The following is a 27,972-nucleotide window of genomic DNA, read 5'->3' as shown; positions in this document are numbered from 1 at the left end:
AGGGGGGAAAGTGGGGGTGGGGGTGGTGGTGTGATGAATTGGGCGATTGGGATTGACATATATACACTGATGTGTATAAAATGGTTGACTAATAAGAACCTGCTGTATAAAAAATAAATAAAATAAAATTCAAAAATTCAAATAACAAAAAAAAAAAAAAAGAAAGAAAGAAAATGGGAAAGAGTTCTGGGAAATGAAAAATGTGATTGCCAAAATAAAAAATATGATTTGAAAGTCTAGAAGCTAGTGCCAGAAAGTAAGGAAGTGCTTAAATATATAGGATGGGGGTGTGTCAAAGGGACATAGACGCCAACCTGAAAGAGATCTCAATAGCCAAAGCTGGGACAATTTTAGCAACAAAATAATGGAGTATTAGAGTATAACCCAAAGTATAACATAAATATACAGGAGTCCATGCTGATCTAAATAAGTGATTGAATAAATAAATACATGGGGAGAAGGGACAAATCTTACTAACAGAAGAATTCCAAATATCATATGTAGATACTCTCCCCTCCAGATGGAGCTTAATTGGCTTTCCGCCCGTAAATGTGTGCTGGACTTAGTGACTCACTGCTGAAGAAGAAAGTATGGAAAGGGAAAAAATAGTAATTTCACACTGGACAAATCTGACAAACTGCTTTAATCAAGTGATCAAGGGTACCATCACCAGCTGATGTCATGTGATGAAAGGGGCACCTCACCTTTGTGATATTCTCCCCCAAGCACCTCATCCCTGTCTAATCATGAGAAAAAAATCCAAATTGAGGGACATTCTACAAAATATCTGACAAATACTCTTCACCACTTTCAAAAGAAAAAAGACAGAAACAAGGAAAGACTGAGAAACTGCCCCAGAGGAGACTCAGGAGACAGGATAACTAAATACAATGTGGTATGCTGGATTGGGTCCTGGAACAGAAAAAGGATATTAGTGGAAAAACTGTTGAAATTCTAATAAGAGCTAATAAAAATTTTGGGAAACAAGGGCAAAAATAAACAAATGGAACTACATTAAACTAAAAAGGTTTTGCACAGTGAAGGAAACTATCAACAAAGCCAAAAGGCAGCCTACCAAATGGGAGGAGACATCTGCAAATGACACACTTAATAAGGAGTTAATATCCAAAATACACAAAGAATGCATAGAACTCAAAATCAAAAAAAAAAAAAACCCAATTGAGAAATGAATAGAGGATCTGAAAAGATATTTTTCCAAAGAAGACACACAGATGGCCAACAGGCAGACACATGAAAGGATGCTCAACATCACTAATCATCAGGGAAATGCAAATCAAAACCACAACGAGATATCACCTCACACGTGTCAGAATGGCTATTACCAAAAGACACAGATAACAAGTCTTGGTGAGGATGTGGAGAAAAGGGAATCTTCCGTGCACTGTTGGTGGGAATGTAAATTGGTGCAGCCACTATGGAAAACAGTATGGAGATTACCCCCAAAATTAAAAATAGAATTACCATATAATCCAGCAATTCCACTCCTAGGTATTTATCCAAAGAAAATGACGATACTAATTTGAAAAGATATACACACCCCTACTTTCATTGCAGCTTTATTTACAATAGCCAAGATATGGCAGCAATCCAAGTGTCCATCAGTAGATGAATGGATAAAGAAGATGTCATACACACACACACACACACACACACACACACACACACAATGGAATATCACTCAGCCATAAAAATGAATGAAATCTTGCCATCTGGGACAACATGGATGGACCTAGAGGGTATTATGCTAAGTGAAATAAGTCAGACAGACAAAGACAAATACTGTATGATTTCACTTGTATGCAGAATCTAAAAAGCAAAACAAATGAACAAACAGAACTAAACAGAAACAGAGTCATAGATACAGAGAACAAACACATTGTTGCCAGAGGGGACGGGAGAAGAGAAACAGGTGAGGGAGACTAAGGGGTACAAACTTCCAGTTGCAAAATAAATGAGTCAAGGGTACGAAATGTACGGCGTGGTGAATATAGTCAAGAATTTTGTAATGTCTTTGTATGGTGCCAGACAGTAACTAGACTTATCATGCTGATCATTTCAAAATGTATAGAAACACTGAATCACTATGTTGTGTAACAGGAACTAACATAGTGGTGTAGGCCAATTATACTTCAAAAACAAACAAACAAACTCATAGAAAAAGAGATCAGATTTGTGGTTACCACAGGCGGAGGGTTGAGGGAGGGAGAATTAGATGAAGGTAGTCAAAAGGTACAAACCTTCGGTTATAAGATAAATAAGAACTAGGGACGTAATGTACAACACGATAAATATAGTTAACACTGCTGTATGTTTTATATGAAAGTTAAGAGGGTAAATCCTAAGAGTTCTTATCACAAGGAAAAAAATTATTTTCCACTTCTTTAATTTTGTATCTGTATGAGATGATGGGTGTTCACTAAACTCATTGCAGTAATCACTTCATGATGTATGTAAGTCAAATCATTATGCTGTACACCTTAAACTTATGCAGTGCTGCATGTCAATTCTATTTCAATAAAACTGGAAGGAAAACAATTTTTTAAAGCAAAGGATAATACCATGGTCATAAGTTTTACATTTCTATTTTACTAAGGATTATTTTGTCTTTTGTCAGGTTTCTTCCAACTATTAAGTACATCGTATCCTAGATTATTCAAGCGCAAAAGATGCTGCTTTTCCCCCCACCTGGAAATCTTGGAATGTTCTTGTTTTTAATCATTATTTGAGACTTTTCATCCTGTGTAAATTAATCCAGTGACACATCTGTGGTGTCAGAAACTTGATTTGCAATTGGAATTGTATTTTATTTCAGTTAATGAAAATAAATTAATTTTGATATATTCTTTATTTTTTAAATTAATTAATTTATTTATTTTCAGCTGCGTTGGGTCTTCATTGCTGCGCATGGGCTTTCTCTAGTTGCGGCGAGCAGGGGCTACTCTTTGTTGCGGTGCCCAGGCTTCTTATTGCAGTGGCTTCTCTCGTTGCGGAGCATGGGATCTAGGCGCATGGGTTTCAGTAGTTGTGGCTCGCAGACTCTAGAGCACAGGCTCAGTAGTTGTGGCACGCGTGCTTAGTTGCTCCGCAGCATGTGGGATCCTCCCGGACCAGGGCTCGAACCCATGTCCCCTGCATTGGCAGGCAGATTCTTAACCACTGTGCCACCAGGGAAGTCCCTTGATATATTCTTTAAAAAACTAAAGTCTCTTCGAGCCCTGGTCCGGGAGGATCCCACATGTCACGGAGCAACAAAGCCCGCACGCCACAACTACTGAGCCTGTGCTCTAGAGTCCGCGAGCCACAACTACTGAAGCCCACAAGCCACAACTACTGAAGCCCGCGCGCCTAGAGCCTGTGCACCTAGAGCCTGTGCGCCACAACAGAAGCCACCACAATGAGAAGCCTGAGCACCACAACGAAGAGTAGCCCCCGCTCACCGCAACTAGAGAAAGCCTGTGCGCAGAAACGAAGACTCAACACAGCCAAAAATAAAAATAAATTAAAAAAAAAAAAAGGAATATAGAGACAGAAAAGATTTTTTTTTTAAATAAGGGGGGAAAATTGAATCATAAAAGATCATTTCAAGAGGCCTGATATCTTTCTAATGAGAATAACAGAAAACAGAAAAAAGAAGCAAGAAAATAATCAGAGAAATAATAGAAGGGAAATTCTCAGAGCAACCAAAACAAACAAACAAAAAAGAAATCAAAAACCCTCCTAACTACCCTTAGATTAAAAATGCCTACTGATGGGAATTCCCTGATGGTCCAGTGGTTAAGACTCTGGTTAGGTGCTTTCACTGCCAGGGCCCGGGTTCTCAATCCTTGATCAGGGAACTAAGATCCCTCAAGCCAAAAAATAAATAAATAAAAGTGCCCATTGAATGCTGAGCAGAGCCAAAAGGGGGGAAAATGCATAACTAAGGGCTCACAAGGTTTCAGAAAGCCTAACAGCTTCTGGAACTTAAAAACAAACAGGTTATCTGTAAGGGGAGAGAATAAAGCTAAACCTGGCATTGGGCTTCTCTGAAGCTAGAAACTATGAAACGGCCTGCAAAGTTCTGAGGGAAATGTTTTTGAACTGGCCTAATGAAAAGACAAGTGTAGGGGCAAAATAGACTTGTACCTCCCATGCATTCATGCTGAAAAAAATTACTTGAGCTTGTAGTCCAGGAAAACAAAAAAGTAAGATGTCATGTGCTGCTTTGGATTCTCAAAGTATAGCTCCAGAAGCAGCATCTGGCAACTTGTTAAATATGCAAATTCTCAGGACCTGCCCCTGACCTATTGAATCAGAAATTCTGGAGGTGGGGCCTAGTGATCTGTGTTTTAACAAGTCCTCTGGGTGATTCTGGCACACACTCAAGTTTGAGAACCACTAGAGTAGTGGATGGTGCTCTCAAATCCCCCCCCCCCACCGACCTAGCGTACCCATTGCCCCTGCTGTGAGTTGCTGCACAAAATGCCTCCTTATCTCAAGGGGGAATGAACTCCAGCATCTCCAGCCAAGAATACTTCCCTGCTTAGCTTTCTTCCCCTGCTTTATCCTGGTGACAATGGTTAACTGAGAGAGTGGTCTCGCTTTCACCAGAATCCTTGTCTCAGGCTCTGCTTCTGGGGAGCCTGAGCTAACACACTTAGTATCAATAAAAATAGAACTAATCCAGACACACGTTGAAAGGAAATCCTAGAGTGATAACTGTTTGCCTAGAAGTATTTGCTTTAAATTAGAACAGGAAAACAGAAGGTTCTGGTAACAACGTCTTAAAAAGGTCTTCAAGAATTGAGTTCCAGTCAATAGATAATACAGTTAAGGAGCTAGAGCTCTTGGGACTTCCCTGGTGGCACAGTGGTTAAGAATCCACCTGCCAATGCAGGGGACATGGGTTCGATCCCTGGTCTGGGAAGATCCCCCATGCCGCAGAGCAACTAAGCCCGTGTGCCACAACTACTGAGCCTGCGCTTTAGAGACCACAAGCCACAGCTACTGAAGCCCACACACCTAGAGCCCATGCTCTGCAACAAGAGAAGCCACAGCAATGAGAAGCCCATGCACTGCAATGAAGAGTAGCCCCTGCTCAACACAACCAGAGAAAGCCCACGCACAACAATGAAAACCCAACACAGCCAAAAAAAAAAAGATATAAAAATATCATAAAAAAAAAAAAGAAGCTAGAAGCTCTTAGTCATATGGTAAAGAAGGCACAAGTTTCTTCTCTCCCAAACGAACAGGAAAAGTGCCAAGAAACTCCAGGAAAAACACATAACTGCATCAGAAAATTGTGATTCACATGTGAAGGAAATAAAAATGTGGCATGATTTTAAGCAATTGATGATATGTAAGGAAAGGGAAGTATTTGAGCTTAACATATGAAACAGTCTATTTGGAGGCCTTATTTTACTTTTATTATGGAAAAATTCAAACATAGGCAAAAGTGGAAAAAAATAGCAAAAGGAACCATGTACCCATCACTCACCTTCAACAACTATCAAGCTTGGCTTCATCTCAAATATCCAGTCAGTTTTCAAATTTCCCTAAATGTCTCATAGTTTTTCCTTTTTGACAGTTCGCTTGTTTGAATCAGGATCCAGACAAGGTCTCTTTATTACATTTAGTTTCCACGTCTCCTAAATCTCTCCCAGGCTGCAGGGGAATGCTCCACTTTGGACAGAAACAATCTAGGGACTTGACACTTTCTTCTCTACTGATCCAGTCACCAGCTCAAACCTGCAGGGATTGTTTTGCTCCTGCTTTAAAGGCCAAATCCCTTGTTTTAATCCCTATTGTTTCCTGGGCAGTTTTCAAGTTCAGGCTACTTCAAGCTCTCTCAAATCTTCAGTTTCTTTAGAGTCAAAAGAATCTCCCATTTCTTTCAGCCTTAAAGGACCTTTTCTTGGTGGTCCCGTCCCTATAGGAATTTGAGATCCCCCATTCCAGCATAAACACTGAGGCAGGTGTCTAGCCTAGAAATCTTCTGGACTTTTGTGTTTACCAAAGTTTATTAGGAGCGCCCCTGGTTACACACACTGTGAATACTTGAGTGCCAGATGTGATTAAAGATATCCAAACAATGCTCTAATTTATAAGTGAACTTCTCAGAAAATCCAGAAAGTTCAGGTTTGGAGCCAAAAGGTGTTTGGAGCTGCTGCCATGGATCCCAGGTTTTGTTATAAACAGCCCACTTGACCATGAAGATGAAGGAGGGGCCTGTCCTGGGGCACACAGACTGCCATTATGGGATCTTCTGTCTCTGGCCCAAACCTGGGTCGTAGGTTCTGGACTTTACCCTTTCCCTCCTCTTTATCAGGGTGGTTGGTTATAGGAGGGGCAAGAAAAATAGGCAGGGCTGGAACACAAGATGAAGGGAGCTTTGACCTTAGTTTCCCAAGACCTCACAGCTACTCAGTTGCCAGGCCAGTGTGTGAACCCAGGTCAGTTTGGCTGCATATTTTAACCTCTTCTTTCTCCCCACTCCCGTGGAAACTGGAAGCCAACAGGAGATGTCCTCATGGGACCTGGGGCGTCCTCAAGGGGCCCAGAGGGAATCAGAATGGCCAAGTTTCCTGCAGTTAAACAGTTGACTCAGACAAATATCAACAGACACTCCTGGAAACGTGAAGCCAACTAACAAAAGTGGTCCTTTTGACAGGTGAGAGAAATCGGGGAATTATTACAGTCAACTTCTTCACCGTTGCCCTAGAAGTCTGGGGAACTCAAACATTAACCTGCTAATTTGGAGGGCAGGGGTAGTGAATGTCTTGAACATGCCAGAACCTGAGTCCCTGCCCACAAGGAGATTTGCTGGGAGCTCTCTCCCCAGGAATGATGAGACCTGCCGGCAGCCACAATTTTCACCATGTTCTTTTTTTTTTTTTAATTTATTGTTTTTGGTTGCATTGGGTGTTCATTGCTGCGCACGGGCTTTCTCTAGTTGCGGTGAATGGGGGCTACTCTTCATTGCGGTGGCTTCTCTTGTTGCAGAGCACCGGCTCTAGGCGCGCGGGCTTCAGTAGTTGTGGTGTGCGGGCTCAGTAGTTGTAGCACACGGGCTCAGTAGTTGTGGCGAATGGGCTTAGTTGCTCCACAGCATGTGGGACCTTCCCGGACAAGGGCTCAAACCTGTGTCCCCTGCATTGGCAGGCGGATTCTTAACCACTGTGCCACCAGGGAAGCCAGACATTTTTCTTTAATTGAGGTATAGCTGTTTTACAATATTGTGTTAGTTTCTACTGTACAGCAAGTTCTCATTAGTTATCCATTTTATATAAGGTACTGTATATATGTCAATCCCAATCTCCCAGTTCATCCCACCCCCCCCTTTCCCCCGTTGGTGTCCATATGTTTGTTCTCTACGTCTGTGTCTCTATTTTGCCTTGCAAACTGGTTCATCTGTACCATTTTTCTAGATTCCATATATATACATTAATATACAATATTTGTTTTACTCCTTCTGACTTACTTCACTCTGTATGACAGTCTCCAGGTCCATCCATGTCTCTACAAATGACCCAATTTCTTTCCTTTTTATGGATGAATAATATTCCATTGTATATATGTATCACATCTTTATCCATTCATCTGTCGATGGGCATTTAGGTTGCTTCCATGACCTGGCTATTATAAATAGTGCTGCAATGAACATTGGGGTGCGTGTGTCTTTTTGAATTATGGTTTTCTCTGGGTATATGCCCAGGAGTGGGATTGCTAGGTCACATGGTAATCGTATTTTTAGTTTTTTAAGGAAACTCCATACTGTTCTCCGTAGTGGCTGTATCAATTTACATTCCCACCAACAGTGTAGGAGGGTTCTCTTTTCTCCACACCCTCTCCAGCATTTATTGTTTGTAGATTTTTTGATGATGGCCATTCTGACCGGTGTGAGGTCATACCTCATTGTAGTTTTGATTTACATTTCACTAATAATTAGTGATATTGAGCATCTTTTCATGTGTTTGTTGGCAATCTGTATATCTTCTTTGGAGAAATGTCTATTTAGGTCTTCTGCCCATTTTTTGATTGGGTTGTTTGTTTTTTTGACATTGAGCTGCATGAGCTGTTTGTATATTTTGGAGGTTAATCCTTTGTCCGTTGATTCATTTGCAAATATTAGTAGACATATTTTTAAAAGCCTTCCTGGGTAAAGCAGGGGAAGCAGAGGAGAGAACAACCAGCGTTAGTACAGCAGTGCTGTATCTGCTGAGGAAAGGCTTTCACTTTCTGGAGCGGGTGTGGGACTGGCGAGGACATTGTACTGTGTCCAAGCCTTTCCAAAAATCCACAGCCCTGAGGTCGGGAAGGAGGCTGACTCTAGAACAGCTGTCAGGAGTGTATCTTCAGGCTTCCAGGAATGGGTTCATTCACTCACTCAACACGTATTTATTGAGCACCTACTATGTGCTGAGCCTTGTTTGAAGCACTGGGGATACAGCAATGAACAAAAGTTTAAAAATTCCTGTCCTGTCATGGAGCTTATTCTAGCCATGAGAGCAGAAAAAAAAAAATTAATAAGTGAGCTATAAATGCATTTACCCCTTAACCCAGTAATCCCATTTTGGGGACTTTAGCCTAGAGCTTCATCTATACAATAAAATGATGCAGGCACAAGTTTATTCATGGCAGAGATATTTGTAATAGCAAAAGACTGGATACAACTTTGACTCTTGAACCATGTGAATATATTATCCACTCAAGTCAAAATAAACATTTTAAAACTTCAATATAGGTATTATGAGATGATGATTGATGTGTCATGGAGAAAAATTAAGTAGGGAAGGGACTAGGTAATGTTGGGAGGGGGTGCTGCTATTTTAAATTGATTGTCAGGAAAGGCCTAACAGAGAAGATAACATTTGAGTAAAAACCTAAAGGAGGGACTTCCTTGGTGGTCCAGTGGTTAAGAATTTGCCTTCTAATGCAGCGGACGTCGGTTTGATCCCTGGTCTGGGAACTAAGATCCCACATGCCGCAGGGCAACTAAGCCCACGTGCCACAGCTAGAGAGAAGCCCACGTGCTGCAACAAAAAAACCCCACGTGCTGCAACTAAGACCCAATGCAGCCAAATAAATAATTAAAATAAATAAATATTTAAACAAAAAAACCTAAAGGATATGAGGATGTATTGAGAAAGTGTTCCAGGCAAAGGCAACAGCAGGTGCAAAGGCCCTGAGGTGGGAGCCAGTCTGGCATCCAAGGAACAGCAAGGAGGCCAGCTGGGTTGGAGCAGAGTGAGCCAGGGGCAGAGGGTGAATCAGCATTGCCACGCCAGGTGCTCCGAGTCTGAGGGGCTGCGTCTATGGGGGACTCTCGGGCCTGGGAGACTCCTTTCCCATGCTGGCATCCCCAGTTCATTCAAACATTTCCCTGAAAGACACCTGGTCACCCCTGGATCTTCTCTGCTGGTGAATGTTCGTCCTAAAGTGTGATGCCCAGAACTGTGCTGGCGAGTGGGCTCAATGCCCTCCATCCATGTCTCCAGCTCACCTGCCCTCTCAGCTGTGCTGCTTGCTCTCGACCACTCCTTCTTGGGAACTCTCTTCTCCCCCCGCCCTCCCGAGGATGTCAACCCCTACCTACCTCTCTGACCATCTCTTCTAAGTCTCCCTCACTGCCGCTAAACAGGGAGGCTCCCAGGCTCTGTCCTCACCCGACTCTCTCTCTTACAACTCTGGCTACCCCACACCCCACCAGGGCTTCTGCCCACATTTCTCTCCCAAGCCCAGAGCCATGGTTCTTCTTCTCCTTGGACATCTGTCCCAAATGTCTCCAGAGTCTTGGACTCTGCATATGTCCAGAGCTAGACTCACCACCTGCTGATCACCTCGCCGTCCCCAGACCAGTCAGGCTGGCCCTCTGGATGCCCTCTCCTGACAATGCTGACCATGCTCCCTGCCTGCACCTTCCACACCTGCCCACCTGGGCAGGGACCAGCTCGGCCTGATGGCTGACACCTCCCCAGCACCTAGTACAGCGCCTGGCACACAGTGAGCGCTCAATAAATGAACTTTATCAGATGACCGGCCAGTCTCACCCACTGCCTCTAGGTTCTGAACCTGCTCCCTCTCCCACTGACCCCTGCCAGGCCCAGTGGGCCCACTCCCAGGGTCCCCAAACTGGGAGATAGGGAGTCCCCGTGAGCCTGCCCTCAAAGCAATCCCAGAGCCCAGGTGTGCCTCATTGGCAGTTTCGAACCCCAAGAGGCCACCAGCCCTTTACACTTGGCAGCTGGAGACTCAGTGTTGTTCTTTGGGTTTCAGTGACTTCTGCTTTCTGGGGGACAGAGTGTGAATAGGCCATGGAGACTCTTGGGGGGAGCGGTTTGAGCCTGAGGAGGAGGGAGAAGCAGAACCAGGAGATGAAGGGCCCAGCCAGCACCTGAGGAGCTTTAGTGGCTCATATGAGCGCCACATCCTGCTGTGAGATCTGAGATGAGATCGTAAGCCTCACGAACAAGGATTTCCTCTGCCTGTTCCTTTATGTCTGATGCCCTATAGCAGGAGCTCAACAGAAGGCGATCCCTTCACCCCACCCCTAGGTTGCCAGATAAAATACATGCTGCCCAGGTATATTTGAGGTTCGGATAGATAATAATTTTTCAGTGTGTCCCTATTCATTATGTCCTCTAGGACACACTTATACTAAAAAATTATTTGTTGTTTATCTGAAATGCAGATTCAAATTTAACTGGCTGTCCTCTATTCTTCTTAGTTGAACCTGGCAACCCTACCCCCAGGTGACAGTTGGTAATGTCAGGAGACATTGTGGGCTGTCACAGCTGCAGGGAGAAGGGTGCTACCAGCGTTTAGTGGGCAGTGGCCTGGCGTGCCGCTCAATATCCCACGGTGCACAGGACAGTCCCTCACAACCCAGAATTATCCACACCAAAATGTCAGAAGTGCCAAGGCTGAGAAACTGACCCTCTGGGACCCAGAGCAGACAGAACTCTCCACCCCCTGCCCACATGCTTTCCTTCCCTCAGGCCATTAAGAGATGTGGAGAGAGACTCATGGACCTGCCACAGATGTTAACCGATGCCAAGTTATAAAGTTATTGGAAAAATAGAATACAAAATTGTGTAACTTCTCAACATAGCTCAAGGGTAAACTATGAGGAAAAAAATACAATGGAGGGAAAATGGCTAAAATGTCAAAGTGGTTACCTTAGGCAATCGAGATGTTTCTTCCTCTCTGTTTCATTTTTCTTTTCCTCCACGTTTCCTGAGAACATGTTTGTAACATATTTTTTTACCTTTTATTTCTGGCCGTGCCGCACAGCTGGTGGGATTCCCCAACCAGGGATTGAACCTGCACCCTTGGCAGTGAAAGCGTGGAGTCCCAACCACTGGACCGCCGGGGAATTCCCAAAATATATATATATATTTTTACTGAAGACTTTCATGTATTAGCTTGTTTGCTTTACCTCACATTCACGTAAGGACAGTTTTTCTTCCACTTTTACAGGTGAGGAAACTGAGATCTAAAAAATTACACGTTTTGCCTAATATCACAAAACTGATGAGACATGAGAGAATTAATTCAACTTTTCTAATTCCTAGTTCAAGATATTATTTGCTATACCACATGGTTTATCATTTAAACAAACAAAAGTGCTTTTTTAAATTGAAGTATAGATAACTTACAGTGTTGTGTTAGTTTCTAGTGTACAGCAAAGTGTTTCAGTTTTATCTATCTATATTCTTTTTCATATTCTTTTCCGTTCTAGTTTATTACAAGACATTGAATATAGTTCCTATGCTATGCAGTAGGACCTTATTATCTATTTTAGATAATAGATATAGTATCTATATTTATATATAGTAGTTTATTTATTTATTTTTTAAGCATCTTTATTGGAGTATAATTGCTTTACAATGGTGTTAGTTTCTGCTGTATAACAAAGTGAATCAGCTATACATATACATATATCCCCATATCTCCTCCCTCTTGCGTCTCCCTCCCACCCTCCCTATCCCACCCCTCTAGGTGGTCACAAAGCACCGAGCTGATCTCCCTGTGCTATGTGGCTGCTTCCCACTTGTTATCTATTTTACATTGGTAGTGTATATATGTACCTGCCACTCTCTCACTTCGTCCCAGCTTACCCTTCCTCCTCCCCATGTCCTCAAGTACATTCTCTGTGTCTGCGTCTTTATTCCTGTCCTGCCCCTAGGTTCTTCAGAACCATTTATTTTTTGGATTTCATATATATGTGTTAGCATACAGTATTTGTTTTTCTCTTTCTGACTTGCTTCAGTCTGTATGACAGACTCTAGGTCCATCCACCTCACTACAAATAACTCAATTTCATTTCTTTTTATGGCTGAGTAATATTCCATTGTATATATGTGCCACATCTTCTTTATCCATTCATCTGTCGATGGACACTTAGGTTGCTTCCATGTCCTGGCTATTGTAAATAGAGCTGCAATGAGCACTGTGGTACATGACTCTTTTTGAATTATGGTTTTCTCAGGGTATATGCCCAGTAGCGGGATTGCTGGGTCGTATGGTAGTTCTATTTTTAGTTTTTAAAGGAACCTCCATACTGTTCTCCATAGTGGCTGTATCAATTTACATTCCCACCAACAGTGCAAGAGGGTTCCCTTTTCTCCACACCCTCTCCAGCATTTACTGTTTGTAGATTTTTTGACGATGGCCTTTCTGACTGGTGTGAGGTGATACCTCATGTGGTTTTGATTTGCATTTCTCTAATGATTAGTGATGTTGAGCATACTTTCATGTGTTTGTTGGCAATCTGTATATCTTCTTTGGAGAAATGTCTATTTAGGTCTTCTGCCCATTTTTGGATTGGGTTGCCAAAATATTTTTAATTTTTTAAAAATAAATTTATTTATTTTATTTTTTAAAGTTTTGGCTGCATTGGGTATTTGTTGCTGCGTGCGGGCTTCCTCTAGTTGTGTTGAGTGGGGGCTACTCTTCATTGCGGTGTGCAGGCTTCTCATTGCAGTGGCTTCTCTTGTTGCGGAGAGGGCTGTAGATGCACAGGCTCAGCAGTTGTGGCTCACGGGCTCTAGAGCGCAGGCTCAGTAGTTGTGTTGCACGGGCTTAGTTGCTCCACAGCATGTGGGATCTTCCCGGACCAAGGATCGAACCCATGTCCCCTGCTTTGGCAGGCAGATTCTTAACCACTCTGCCACCAGGGAAGTCCCTCAAAATATTTTAAACTTTTAAACCTTATATTTAATTATACAACTAATGCATGAATACATTCTCCTTGGATTAAAAAAAAAGTTGGAAACAGTACAGTGAGGCCTGTCTCCTCCGACCAGCATCTCTAGTCTGGCCTCAGTGCCCCGCAGAGGTAACGACTGCCAAGAGCTGATGTTGAGCTAGGGTAGGGACACAGCTCTACCTCTGGCTTTGAACTGACCTGGAAAATGGGATCGTGCCAGCATAGGGCAAATACTAGATAAAGCCAAGTTGTTTTAAAGTTAGCTGTAGCAGGACTTCCCTGGGTGGTGCAATGGTTAAGACTCCGTGCTCCCAATGCAGGGGGCCTGGGTTCGATCCCTACTCAGGGAACTAGATCCCACATGCATGCCACAACTAAGAGTTCACATGCTGCAACTAAGGAGACCACGTGCCGCAACTAATACCCAGTGCAACCAAAATAAATAAATAAATATTTTTTAAAAATAATAAAGTTAGCTGTATCATCTTACTCTGCCCCCAACAAGGTGTTACAGGACCAGTGTGAGCCAACACTTGACACCAGACTTGAAAATGTTGGCCAATCTGACGGATGAAAAGTATAATCACCTTGTTTTAATTTGCATGTCCCTTATTACAACTGAGGGTTTTTTTCCCAGCTTTACTGAGATACAATTGAAATACGACGTTGTGTAAGTGTAAGGTATTCCACGTGATGATGTGGCAACTGTATATATTGCAAAATGATTACCACAATAAGATTAGTTAACACATCACCCCTCACGTAGTTAACTTTTATGTGTGTGTGTGTTGAGAACTTTTAAGATCTACTTTCTTAGCAACTTTCAAGTATACAATACAGAATTGTTAACTCTAGTCACCATGCTATACATTACCCCCCCTGCACTTCTTTAGCTTCTAACTGGAAGTTTGTACCCTCTGACCAACCTCTCCCCATGTCTCCCATCCCCTTAGCTTCTGGCAACCACCTTTCTGTGAGTTTGGGTTTTTGTTTTATAGATTTCACATATAAGTAAGATCACACAGAATTGGTCTTTCTCTGTTTGGCTTATTTCACTTAGCATAATGCCCTCAAAGTTCATTTATGTTGTCACAAATGGCAGAATTTCCTTCTTTTTTTATGACTGAATAATTTATATATATATACATATCTTCTTTATCCATTCATCCATCGATAGACACTGAGGTTATTTCTTTGTCTTGGCTTGTAAATAATGCTGCGATGAACCTGGGCATACAGATATCGCTTTGAGAGAGTGTTTTCCTTTCCTTCAGATATATACCCAGAAGTGGATTGCTGAATTGTATGGTCGTTCTATTTTTGATTATTTGAGAAACCTCCAAACTGTTTACCGGAGTGGCTGTACCAATTTACATTCCCACCAGCTTTACACAAACCTTCCCTTTTCTCCACATCCTCCCTAACACTCATTAATTGTTGTCTTTTTGGTAATAGCAATTTGACAGGTGTGCGGTGATATCTCACTGTGGTTTGATTTGCATTTCCCTGATGATTAGTGATGTTGAGCATATTTTCATATATCTGTTTGCCATTTGTATATCATTTTTGGAAAAATGTTATGACTGAGATTGAATATCTTCAGGTGTTCACTTTTTTTCATTTATTTAATTTATTTATTTATTTATTTATTTTTATTTTTGGCTGTGTTGGGTCTTCGTTGCTGCACGCGGGCTTTCTCTAGTTGCGTTGCGGGGCATGGGCTTCTCATTGCTGTGGCTTCTCTTGTTGCAGAGCACGAGTTCTAGGCACGCAGGCTTCAGTAGTTGTGGCACATGGGCTCAGTAGTTGTGGCTTGCGGGCTCTAGAGCACAGGCTCAGTAGTTGTGGCTCACGGGCTTAGTTGCTCCACGGCATGTGGGATCTTCCCGGACCAGGGCTCGAACCCGTGTCCCTTGCATTGGCAGGCAGATTCTTAACCACTGTGCCACCAGAGAAGCCCCAGGTATTCACTTTTATTTTTAGTTAAAATTTTAATTGATATACATGCATATCATACAACATTCAAAAAGGGTAGTCAGTGAAAAGTCAGCTTCCTAACCATGTCTGAAGCCCAGCTCTGCAGCCCCCTAGTTTCTGGCACTTTCTTCCAGAGATATTCAATCCACATATAAGTACTTACACATATAGCCTTTCTTTTTAGTTTTTATACAAATTGTAACATTTTCCACACTCTTCTGCACTTTGCTCTTTTTTTGGAAAGTGGTTCCTCCCACTGTACATAGAGCCATGTCATTCTTGTTCATGATTTCATCATATCCCATCTGATGGATATATTACAATTTGTTTAAACAGTTTCCTAATGTTTGACAGTTTGGTGGCTCCCAACCTTTCCTTACAATGACTTTCTTGTGCATATATAGTTTCTCACATATGGGAATATATTTGTATATAATTCCCTAGAAATGCAATTGCTGGGTCAAAGGGCAAGTGTATTTAATGAGTTTCAGGTTGTAACCAAATTGCCTTCCATATCAATTTACTGATTATGCCATTTTATGGTTGTAAGGAAACTAACTTATATTTTAATTCAGAGAAAAATATAGCACAGTCATTATCTTTGATGATAAGAAGCCAGGATTTGTAAAACATCCACTATGTGTCAGGAACTTTACACATAGGGCCAAAAGCACTCATGACACCTTTGAGGCACAGCAAATTAAGCTTTTTGTTTAAGGCACCCACAAAGTAGGTTCCAGAGCCAGAAATCAAACCTATCCAGCTCCCTACCCTGGGCCTGGGCCTGGGCCTGGGCCTGGGCCTTGTCACCAGGCAGGAGGCTGACACACTGGTATGAGGAACTAGATTCCAGCATAACTCATGGCGATGTCACATGACAGGTGACTGGCGGTCTGACCCAAGCACCTCTGGGAACACAGGACCAGGAGCACACAGGCCCAGGGGTGGGGCTGGGCTGGGGGAAAGAGCTTCACACAAGGCCTAAGAGTTGAAGGAATAGATTTTGCTGGTGAAAAGTAGAAAAGGGTGGCCCATGCTGACTCTGGAGCCAGGTTGTCTGGATTTGAATCTAACTTCTGCCACCTCCTACTTGTGTGACCTGTCTCCTCATCTGTAAAATATAGACTCTAATTCATAAAGTTGTTGTGGAAATTCAATGCATTAGAGCACGTTAAAAAAAAAAAAAAACAAACCCACCTGGCACTTTGCAAGTATTCAATAAGCATTAGCCATTTATTAGCAAATAACTAAATTATTTTTAAAGGTATTTTAATTGGTAAACTTTTTCTTTATGTTGTTTAAAAATTGTAGTTGGCAGACTGATAATGATGGGATCCATTTGGCTGGTGACAGGAGGTACTATCATAACAGCCCAATCCAGGCACCACAGGACAAAGGTTTAATCAGAGCAACTCCAGGTCCAACACAGCAGCTGGCAGTTCTCAACAGTTTATGTATTTTGCCAAATAATAATTGTTTAAAAGGGTTAACATGCAGTTATGCAAAAGTTGATTTTTAAGAGTTAGTATTTATTTAGCTCTTCCTATGTGCCAAGCACTGTTATAAGTATCTCATTTAATCCTCACAACATGCCTATTGGATAAGGACTATTATTACCTCTATTTTACAGATAAGAAAACTGAGGCACAGAGACAGCTTTAAGCCATTTGCCCAAGGCCACTACAGCTGGGATCCACACCAGGCTTGGTGATAGCAGAGCCTTCCCTCACCTCTCTGAGGGTCTGCCTCTCTCAGTGGGAAACTGAATATACAATCCAATCTAGCAATTGCTGTTATCATCTTCCCAATCACTGAAGGTAAACGATTGAAACTCTCAAGCCTCTTCAAGACTGACCATCTCTGGTTGCAGACCAGAGGAGAGCGGAAGGGACACCAGGAGCCATGAAAGTTTCGTAATCTGGGGCCTGACACGCTGAGCTGCATTTCAGTAAGCAGCTCTGTGTAGCAAGGAGGGGCCTGAGAGATGAGCAGAGAGGTAGCAGCGCCCCGGCAGAAACCTGTACAGGAGGTGTTTTGGGGGAGGGGTTGGGGGTGTAGGTCAAGGCTGTAGGCTGGACCAGAAGGGGTCCTTGGCCTGACCTTTTCCCTAGGACGCTACTGGAATCCTCATAAGGCATTTGTCCTGCAGGAGGTACTTACCTGGAAGAAATTAAATATCTATAGTCACGAGCGGCTACTGAACCCTTGAAGCATGGCTAGCCCAAACTGAGAAGTGCTGTAGTGAATAGAAAATACACACCGGTTTTCAAAGACTTAATACCAAAATTTTTTAAAGTAAGCTATCTCAATAATTTTTATATTAATTATGTGTTGAAATGATACCATTTTGGATATATGTGGGTAAATTTTAAAATGTTAAAATTAATGTCACTTGTTCCTTTTTTTTTCTTGTATAAAGTGGCTACTAGAAAACTTGAAATTACGTAAGTGGCTCATGTTGTTATTTCTGTTGGACACCGCTGGTCCATAACCTTCTTCCAGGCACTTGCCTCCCTTGCCCTTCAGGAGAAGCTGTGGGATAGGCGGTCAGTTCCCCCACCGCCGCACCCCTCTCCCCACGCCCCAGGCCCGCCAGGCTTTTTCATTTGGCTTCTCTCGACATCAGGGCCGCGGCTGGGGTTCCGGTGACCGGTGCGGGCTCGCTGTGCTCTGCCGCCCTCTAGCGGTCCCTCTTCCAAGCTGTCCTGCTCTTCAGCAGCCATCGCATCTTCGCGATGGGACTGGACTAGACTACGTATCCTGAAACACTTTGTGGTCCCCAAACATTTATTTCACTCATCTAGTGTCCTGTTTTGACTGTAGTTAATTCAAAGTCTCTTTAAGGAAAGAATTTAAGAATCATTCTGGTCCCTGGTTACTATCTTCTCAATAGGTCTCATTACAATTAAAATGAAGACATCTTCAACTTCTCTTAACTTCTCCAACTGTGGCTTCTTATTGGTGGAAAATTATCAGTAACGTCTGGAAAATGAGGTTGCCTAATCCTTTAAATTCCTGGATATTCATAAGTAATTTTATTTAGGGGGATAGACTTTGGGTCTTAGAAGACACTTTCCTTTTGTTGGTAAAATGGGTTATAGTGTGATAAATAGGTTAAACTGCATGGTGAGGATTATCCGGCAATAATGTTTATAAAGTACTTAGAGCAGTGCCTGGTACATTATAAGCTCTCAATATATGTAATTATTAGTGTGTGAAATTCCCTGTTGTTTACATAAGCAGCAATCGTTTAAGAGTGTTGTGGTTAGAAGCACTTGCGCCCCTGCATGCTAGGACCCTGGTTCAGACTCTTCTTGATGAACAAACAAAGGGTAATGGAAAGGAACTAAATTTCAACGGGTCACCAAGCTAGAAGAACACCCAGCTGGTTTGGGATCTTCCTGGAAAATCACTCCGCTGAGACAAACCCGAGTTAACTCAGAGTGAATGGGGGAGGGGTCATGGATCCACTTCACAGGGAACACTGGATTTTCCAGGGCACATGAAGATATTCCCAGGGCTGTGCAGAATGGAAATATAAGTTCAAGGAGAAAATGAAACAATCTATAACGTGCAACTGTTCAAGAAAAACGTGTTGTCTACCTTTAAAGTGGATAATTGTGGGTTCAAATCACTGTGGCATTTATATTCCTATGGATACATTTAAAAGAATGACTAACTGCTTTACCTCAAAGAGTTGACATTACGATAATACTGGAAATTATAGTCTTTTCAAGTTTGTTTAAACTAAGGGTGAAAAGTTCTACCTATGTTAAAGTTCTACATAACTTAGAATGTACAAAAGAAAACCTCATCCTTCAAATTCTTGTAGAGAGAATGTGAGCACAAAATTTTGAAGATTAGGGCCTGGGCTGTATACCCAGGAGGGAATTGCTGGGGTTTGGGGATGCACCACCAACATTCCTCAGGATACCAAACTTTCCAAGGCAGTTGTGCTAATTAACATTCCCCCCAGCAGTGGAGGCGAGTTCCACTGCTCCCAATCCTCCCCAGTGCTTGTTGACTGTGTGGAGACCTGGCAACATTCACAAGGTAAACATGGCCATGACTCTCTGGGGAAGCACAAGGCTAAGCAGAGGTTACTTGGAGCCTGAACCCCTTCTGAATCTTCTGAGCCTGTGGAATCAGGGTCAGGAGAACAAGATTAGATGATTCTAATGGCTTCTCTACAAAAAGCCAAAGCACTCACTGTTAAGAAAGAGGCAGCCAGCCCCCGTCATACCCCTGTGCTGGCCGCACGCCAGCCCTTGGCTCTTGTCCTCTCCCTTTGTCTCCGAGCTAACCAACCGCGCCTTCACACGACCTGGCTCTGGGTAGGAAGCTAGGCAGTTGGTAGCACTGGCTTGTTACCACCTTATTCCTGTTCTCCAGTCACCTGAATGGAGTCATGGTATATTCAGCCCTAATGTGTGGACTCCGCTAGTCAGATTCTGCTAAGCCAGCCTCCTGACTCTTGTTTCTGTGGAGGACTCTCACCTCCCCAGCTATGTTTTGTCCCACATTCTCAGGCCCTTGAATGGGGTTAGCCAAAGATGCCCACTTGGCCAGTGGACCAGCTGAAGGGGTGGGGAATGTCTGCGGGGAGAGCAGCAGTCCCGCCCCTTTCTGGGAAAGAGGTTGAACAAGGCACTGTAGTTGCCAGTTGTGAACGCCAGAGGGAGACATATGCAGAGCTTTGGGAGAGCCGGTTTAGGAAAGGGGGAATTGCATGTTCTAAGATCAAACTGGACAAACTTAACTCTTTCTGGGTACTGCAGCTGTGTTCCCCGTCCTTGAGCTGGGCTTGGTAACATCCACTCAGGAAAGGTCCAGCTGGTCTTTCTTACCTGCCTGCCTACCCCCTGCCCTCTCCCTCCTAGCCCTTACTGGCCCTGGGCAGGTCCCTGTTACAGCTGTCGTCAGGCAGCATCTCCCCTGACCAGAGGCTGATCTCACACCCCTGGAAGAAGCCTGATGAGTTGGGACCTCCTTGTCCTTTTTCTCTCCCTTGGCCATGTCTTTCTGCTTCTGCAGCCTGACCTCTGACCCAATTTTCCCCACATCTTTCTTTAAAGAAAGATTTCTCTGCCCTAGGTAGCAAATAGCGCCTGGTGTGTGTGAAAGGTACTGGTGTGTTACGGCCTTCTGCAAAGAGCAGAGGTGTGGGCCTATGTGTTAGTGTTGGCAAGGCGACACCCTAACCAAAAACACTGAAGACTAGCATAAACCTAAATGCCAAGTTGTTTATTTGCCTTAAAAGCAGTGATAATCTGTCCCACTTAATGAACACTTTCCACATGCTAAGCACTATGATCAATGCTTTAAAGACACCATTTAGGGACTTCCCTGGTGGTGCAGTGGTTAAGAATCCGCCTGCCAATGCAGGGGACATGGGTTTGAGCCCTGGTCCGGGAAGATCCCACATGCCACAGAGCAACTAAGCCCGTGCACCACAACTACTGAGCCTGTGCTCTAGAGCCCACGAGCCACAACTACTGAGCCCGTGTGCCACAATTACTGCAGCTCGCATGCCTAGAGCCTGTGCTCCGCAACAAAGAGAAGCCACTGCAATGAGAAGCCCGCGCACTGCAATAAAGAGTAGCCCCCGCTCACCGCAGCTAGAGAAAGCCCACACACAGCAACGAAGACCCAATGCAGCCAATTAATTAATTAATTAATTAATTAATTAATTTTAAAAAATAAAAATATAAAGACACCATTTAATTCAATCATAGAAATCCTATGAGGTTAATGATCATTTCTCCACTTTCCAGATGAAGAATCTGAGACTCAGAAATGTTAAGTGACTTGCTTGAGATCACAAAGCTTGTAAGTGGTAGCATTGGGATATGAAACAGATTGAGCTGGCTTCATTATTTCCCCACTGCCCCACCTTTGACCAAGCTGTCCACTCCCTCGGCACCCTCCTGGTAGGACACCAGCATCCTTCATGGCACCCGTGCATTGCGGTAACCCCATCTGTGTGACATTGCAGGTGCACACCATTCATCACAGTGCATCTCACTGCCTGGAAAGAGATCTGGAAACACGTATCCCAAAATGTTTACACTGCTTAACCAGAAGAGTGTTGTTTTCATTTGCTTCTCTATCTTTTCAATGATTTTTATGAATGTATTTTATTTTTTGAAGAAGAAAACTATTTTCATAATGGTGGGGGCAGGGGGAGTCCTTCTTTTGCTCCCATTCATTCTGCCTCATGTGTCTGTCTGTCTGGCAACCACCTGAGTATCCTGTGAGCCTCAGTTCAAGGATTGGAGCTCTGTGACATCTTTTCCAACACCCTGCTCTCCTCAGTGCCCTATTGTCCCTATTTTGATACTTATGATGCTTATCACACTTATTTACTTGTCTGTATCCCCAGCCTCCAGCCCCAGCTCTGAGTTCCTGGAGGGCAGGAGCAGTGTCAGATTCATCAGTGTCCCCAGGACCTGACATAGGCAGTGGTTCCAAGTAATAGTAACTAATGCTAATTGAACACTTACTGAAACGGAGCAGGAGCCTATGGTCCTTGCCCCCCATGTCCTCAGCCTGCCTTTTGTCTGTGGAAAAACTTTAGCCAAAGAATAAGTTTAATCAGAGAAGTGAGGAAATGCAGAAACAAAGGAAAGCAGTCCAACAAGACTAAATAATAATAGTTCAGTCATTAAGCATAGTCCTTTAGCGCCTCTTCAAGGGCTATTGTTAACATTCTGAGCCATATCCTGGGAACTGTCTTATAGATACTGAAAGCCCCACCAGGTGGAAAAAGTTAACTTCATGATGACCAGACTATAGCCATGACATAAACTGCCACAATTCTGAGACTTGGCCTCAAAGAAATGGGAACAAACCGACCCTAAAGACTAACTAAAGACTAACTGTACTTAAAACAATCAAGATGACACTGATCAGACCACTGCATGACTAATTTCAAGATGACTTTCAGAGCTGACTGTGCTGTTTCTGAATGTAGCCCCCTCCCTCTGTCTATAAAAGCTCTTGCCCACTGATGGTCAGTGGCGGGGAGTCGGCCTTTGGATGGGAGTCTGCCCTCCCCCCTCCTAAGATTACCAGCCTCCAAAATAAAGCAAACTTTCATTTCCACCAACTTTGCCTCCTTATTGGCTTTTGAGCGGTGCAAGCAGCTGGGCCTCCACTTTCGGTAACATTACTATGTTCCAGGTGCTTTACTATGTGTTAAGCACTTTCCCTGTATTAATTAATTTAATCTCACCACCACTCTATGGGGTGGGTTAATTATTATTTCCATCCCATTTCACAGATGAGGAAAATTATGCAGAGATCACTTGACCAAGGTCACATAGCTGGCAAACAATCAGACCAGTGATGTGAACCCAGGCCATCTGGCTCAAGTCTGTGAACTTAAACACTATGCCACACTGAATAGATGCTTAGAAAACTTTTGCTGCATGAAAAACCCAGAGTTTCTCTAAAATATCATTCAAACTGAAGGATGTTTTGGCTGGTCCCAAAGGCAGGGATTTAAATCCATACCCCAGGCCGCTGTGTGGATCCAGTGACACACAGGAAGTTTGCTCAGAAGAACCTGAACAAGGTTAAATGGTTGTTCTCACTGAGTTTGGCTCTATTCATTTGTTGGACTTCGTTGGGCCTCAGTTTATAGAAGAAAAAGGGCTTGTGTATATGGAAGAGGGAACTGTGACAGTCTCACTTTCCTGGCTCCAGGAACAATACTGAATTCTGCCTGAGGGGCCTCGTCCACCCTAGCTCCGGTCTAGAGCTGATCTGGGCCAGGGTGGGATTCCAGGAATCCACCGAGCATGAAACAGTTATGAGTTTCCCAGCGCCCCAGGCAAACAGGTAAACAAGATTGGTATGTAACACTCCACTGTAATCTTCTGTTCATTAAGTCTGTGAACAGTTACTAAGTGCCTACTCTCTGCCAATCACTGTGCCTAATCTCATGGAAACAGAGAAGAAAGACATCATTGATTTCTGTGGTTGAAAGGATTACAGTAGCATTATCCAAGGGAAATATAAGAGCCACTAGTGGAAGCCATATATGTAACTAAATTTTCTAGTAGTCACATGAAAAAAAAAAGCAGAAGAAACAGGTGAGCTTAACTATAATAGCATATTTTATTTAACTCAACGTATCTAAAATGTTATTGTTTCACCATGTAACCAATATGAAAATTGTTGAGTTTTTTTTTTTTAATACTTTGCAGTCTGGAGTGTATTTTACACTTATGGCCCTTTTCCACTCAGACCAGCCACATTTCAAGTGCTCAGTAGCCCTGCGAGGCCAGTGGCTGCCATATGGGACAGTACAGATTTATAGTCTGATTAAGAGAATAAACTTTTCTCTATCCTGAGCTTCCAGAAGAAAGGATTATGGGATTTGGTGTTGGAGGCTGGGACATTCACATTGTTTCACAAGCCACGTGATCAGAAATCCTATCTGTATGCGGCCCTTGAAATATTTTACCATTTTTATTCATTTTAAATTTCACAAGTGGGACTTCCCTGGTGGTCCAGTGGTTAAGACTCTGCGCTCCCAATGCAGGGGGTACGGGTTCGATCCCTGGTCGGGGAAGGTACTGCATGACGTGTGGCATGGCCAAAAAATAAAAAAATAAATTTCACAGGTGATACATGAAAATATTTTATTATAAGAAAAGTCAAGCAATAAAGTAAATTGCCCCTAAAGCTCCCCCAATACTATTGCAATTCCCCAAGTAAGCTTAGTTATCTATCGGTTGGGTATAGCTCCTCCTATGTGTTTATATGCATATCCATTTTATTTTATTGTACGTAAATATTACACAGTCCATATTGTTCTGAAAATAAGTTTGGTCACAGTGATATTTCTTGGTGCTCTTTTCACGTACATACATATATTCACCTCATTCTTTTTAATCACTACATAATATTCCATAACCATTTCCCTACTGCAGGGCTTTCAGGCTGTTTTTAATTTATGTTTTCATTGTTACTAATAATACCATAATAAACATTCTTGCACCACTTTCATTTACATTTGTGTGTTTCTCTGGAGTAGATAAAAATGAACATATTTGCTGGGCCAAAGGGAATTGACATCTTAAGTTAGAGTAGGTACCGTCAAGCTGCCTTCCCAAAGGAAGCCCAGTTTACACCCCACCTACAGGGTGAGGATGCTCTCTTTCTCACACCCTTCTGTACACTGGATCTTATTTTTATTGGAATTAGGGGTAACAGAAGTGTGAGTCTTTTAGCAATGATACAAAACAATAAATTTTTTAAATTCTTGGGGCATTCCCTGGCAATCCAGTGGTTAGGACTCAGTACTTCCACTGCCATGGGCCCAGGTTCGATCCCTGGTTGGGGAACTAAGATCCCACAAGCCATGCAGCGAGGCCAATAAATAAATAAATTAATTAATTAAAGTTCTTTAAAAATTTATTCTATAGTATTGTTCTCTTGATATCCAGAGACTCAGTTCAAGGCCCAGAGTGAGTCACTGATGAATTTTAATCAAATCGTTGAGAATGTGATGGCATCATCCTTTCTCGCTTGGAGACGTTATTATCTAAAGGAAGTGATGACCAAATATAGTCGATATTATCCTAAAACAATAATCTCTTAAGAGGTGCTCTAGTGCAGGGGTCCCCAACCCCCAGACCAGTATCAGTCTGCGGCCTGTTAGGAACCGGGCTGCACAGCAGGAGGTGAGTGGTGGACCAGTGAAGCTTCATCTGCCACTCCCCATCACTCGCATTACTGCCTGAACCATTCCCCCCGCATCCTGTCCATGGAAAAATTGTCTTCCATGAAACTGGTCCCTGGTGCCGAAAAGGTTGGGGACTGCTTCGTCTAGTGGAGACTGATGTACCTACCCTCTCTCTGTCAATCCAGTTTTCCCTCTAGGACTGGCACAGATCCCTGGTTCTTCGGTTGAACACTGGAAAAAGTTGTTGGCTTATTCAGAGGTCTTGTAGGAAAAAACCATAAATCGTTGAACACTCAGCCCAGCTAGATGCTCACCCCAGGAGAGGTCCTCGGGAAGCAAGACCTACACAGCCTGGTTAAGCAGAAGAGCTCCTCTGTCCTCCCACCTCACGTGCTCACTGAGCAGGGAGGCAGGCACACCCACCTTCACTCACTCAATTTATTTATTTATTTTTGGCTGCATTGGGTCTTCATTACTGCGCGCGTGGGCTGTCTCTAGTTGCGGCGAGCGGGGACTACTCTTCGTTGTGGTGCGTGGGCTTCTCATTGCAGTGGCTTCTCTTTGCTGCGGAGCAGGGGCTCTAGGTGAGCGGGCTTCAGTAGTTGTGGCACGCGGGCTCAGTAGTTGTGGCTGGCGGGCTCTAGAGTGCAGGCTCAGTAGCTGTGGCCCATGGGCTTAGTCGCTCTGCGGCATGTGGGATCCTCCTGGACCAGGGCTCGAACCTATGTCCCCTGCATTGGCAGGCGGATTCTTAACCACTGCACCACCAGGGAAGTCCCTTCACTCACTCTATTTAAATTCTCTCTTCTTTTTTTGCCAAGATCCTCTAGTTGGATCCGCATGTGTTAAATGCTTTCTATGAGATTCCACTGTGCTTCACTGGTCTTCAAGTGACTAAACTGTTCTCCAAAACTGTGGGCTATATTCATTCAACCAGGCAAGTCTCACCTTTGAGTTTTAGGAATTTCAGGACAGGACCTGTGTGGCACTCACAGACATGTCGCCCTCTCTTCATAGTTCCAGGTACGCTCCTGTGGCATGAAGGGCCAAACTGACTAAACCTTGTTTACATTTTGGATATCCAGGAAGAGATTAAGTCACTCTCGCAGTCCCAACCTTTTTTTTTGGCCACACTGTGAAGCTTGCGGGATCTTAGTTCCCTCACCAGGGATCGAACCTGCGCCCCCTGCAGTGGAAGCGAGGAGTCTTAACCAGTGGACCACCAGGGAAGTCCCAAAGTCAGATATCTATTTTTTTCCCCCGCCACGCCGAACAGCTGACCAGGGATTGAACCCTGGGCCCTTGACAGAAAGCACAGAGTCCTAACCACTGGACCACCAGGGAACTCCCTCACGGTCCCAACTTTTAATTAGAATTCAGTGTAGGGACTTCCCTGGTGGTCCAGTGGCTAAGACTCTGAGTTCCCAATGCAGGGGGCCTGGGTTTGATCCCTGGCCAGGGAACTAGATCCCACATGCCGCAACTAAGAGTTTGCATGCTGCAACTAAAGACCCTGCATGCTGCAGCAAAGATCCTGCACATGGCAACGAAGATCCGGCATGCCGCAACGAAGACCCAGTGCAGCCAAATAAATAAATAAATATTCTTTTTAAAAAAAGAATTCAGGACTTCCCTAGTGGCACAGTGGTTAAGAATCCGCCTGCCAATGCAGGGGACACGAGTTCAAGCCCTGGTCTGGGAAGATCCCACATGCCATGGAGTAACTAAGCCCGTGCGCCACAACTACTGAGACCGCGTGCCTAGAGCCCATGCGCCGCAATAAGAGAAGCCACCACAATGAGAAGCCCACACACCGCAATGAAGAGTAGCCCCCACTCACTGCAACTAGAGAAAGCCCTCACGCAGCAACAAAGACCCAACGCAGCCAAAAAAAATAAAAATTAAAAATTAAAGGGGCTTCCCTGGTGGCGCAGTGGTTGAGAATCTGCCTGCCAATGAAGGGGACACGGGTTCGAGCCCTGGTCTGGGAAGATCTCACATGCCGCAGAGCAACTGGGCCCGTGAGCCACAATTACTGAGCCTGCGCGTCTGGAGCCTGTGCTCCACTACAAGAGAGGCCGCGATAGTGAGAGGCCTGCGCATTGCAATGAAGAGTGGCCCCCGCTTGCCGCAACAAGAGAAAGCCCTCGCACAGAAACGAAGACCCAACACAGCTAAAAATAAAATAAAAAAAAAAATTCAGTGTATTGTGACTACTATTATTTTTACAGTGTTATTTTGAGTAATATAATACCTTAATAATAGTTAGATAAAGTGAAAGGCATTATGGTAAAGATAAACGTTTCCTTCATGGGCTTTCTCCTGGGACCAGAGGACAATACCCAGGCAGGCATCCTCTTGTGTCATTGGGGAAGGGCAGCAGATGAGCTACTGTGGAGACTCCAGAGGTGACGTTTACCTCAAAGAACTTGCCATGGTCTGATCCTCAGCTTTGAGTCTCTACAACTTGGTTTTGTGGGCAACCCAGGTAAGATATGGCACTTGTAAGCAAATTCATATGAACCACACAACCAAAAAGTGATCTAGAATTCATGCATTGATTTGCTTGATAATCAAACTTTGATTGACACTGGGCCTGAGCCAGGCCATATCTTAGACTCTGGATGTAATGAACAAAACAGGCTTGGTCTTGGCTCTTATGGAGCTTACAGTCTAGTGGGAGAAATGTATTGACAGGCCATTCCAACCCAGTGAGATGAGTGTTATAGTTATGGGAGCAACTAGGAGAGGCCCAATCCTAGAGGAAGTGACAGAGAGAGATGACACATGGAGAAAAAATCCTGTTCCTGATTTCCTTACCTCAGTGAGCATTGTCACTAAGCATCCACCCCTGGTGTCATTCTCAATTCCCCCCTCAACCTCAATCCATCACCAAGGTACAGCAGGTCCACAGCATGTCTTTTGGTTCATCCAATTCTTTCTATCTTCCCTGGTCCCTCTGTACAGCTCCCCCCAGAACTCTGTTAATTCCATGATTATAGGACAGAGCTCAGCATCAGAGTTGTTTCAGTGCTGGGGAAAAGCTCAAATGGCTTCTAGGACCAGACAATAAGTAAGTGAAGCTGCCAGA

This window comes from Balaenoptera physalus, assembly GCF_965194825.1.
Source record: "Balaenoptera physalus genome assembly, chromosome: 10".
NCBI lineage: Eukaryota > Metazoa > Chordata > Mammalia > Artiodactyla > Balaenopteridae > Balaenoptera > Balaenoptera physalus.
This window is presented reverse-complemented; position numbering follows the sequence as displayed.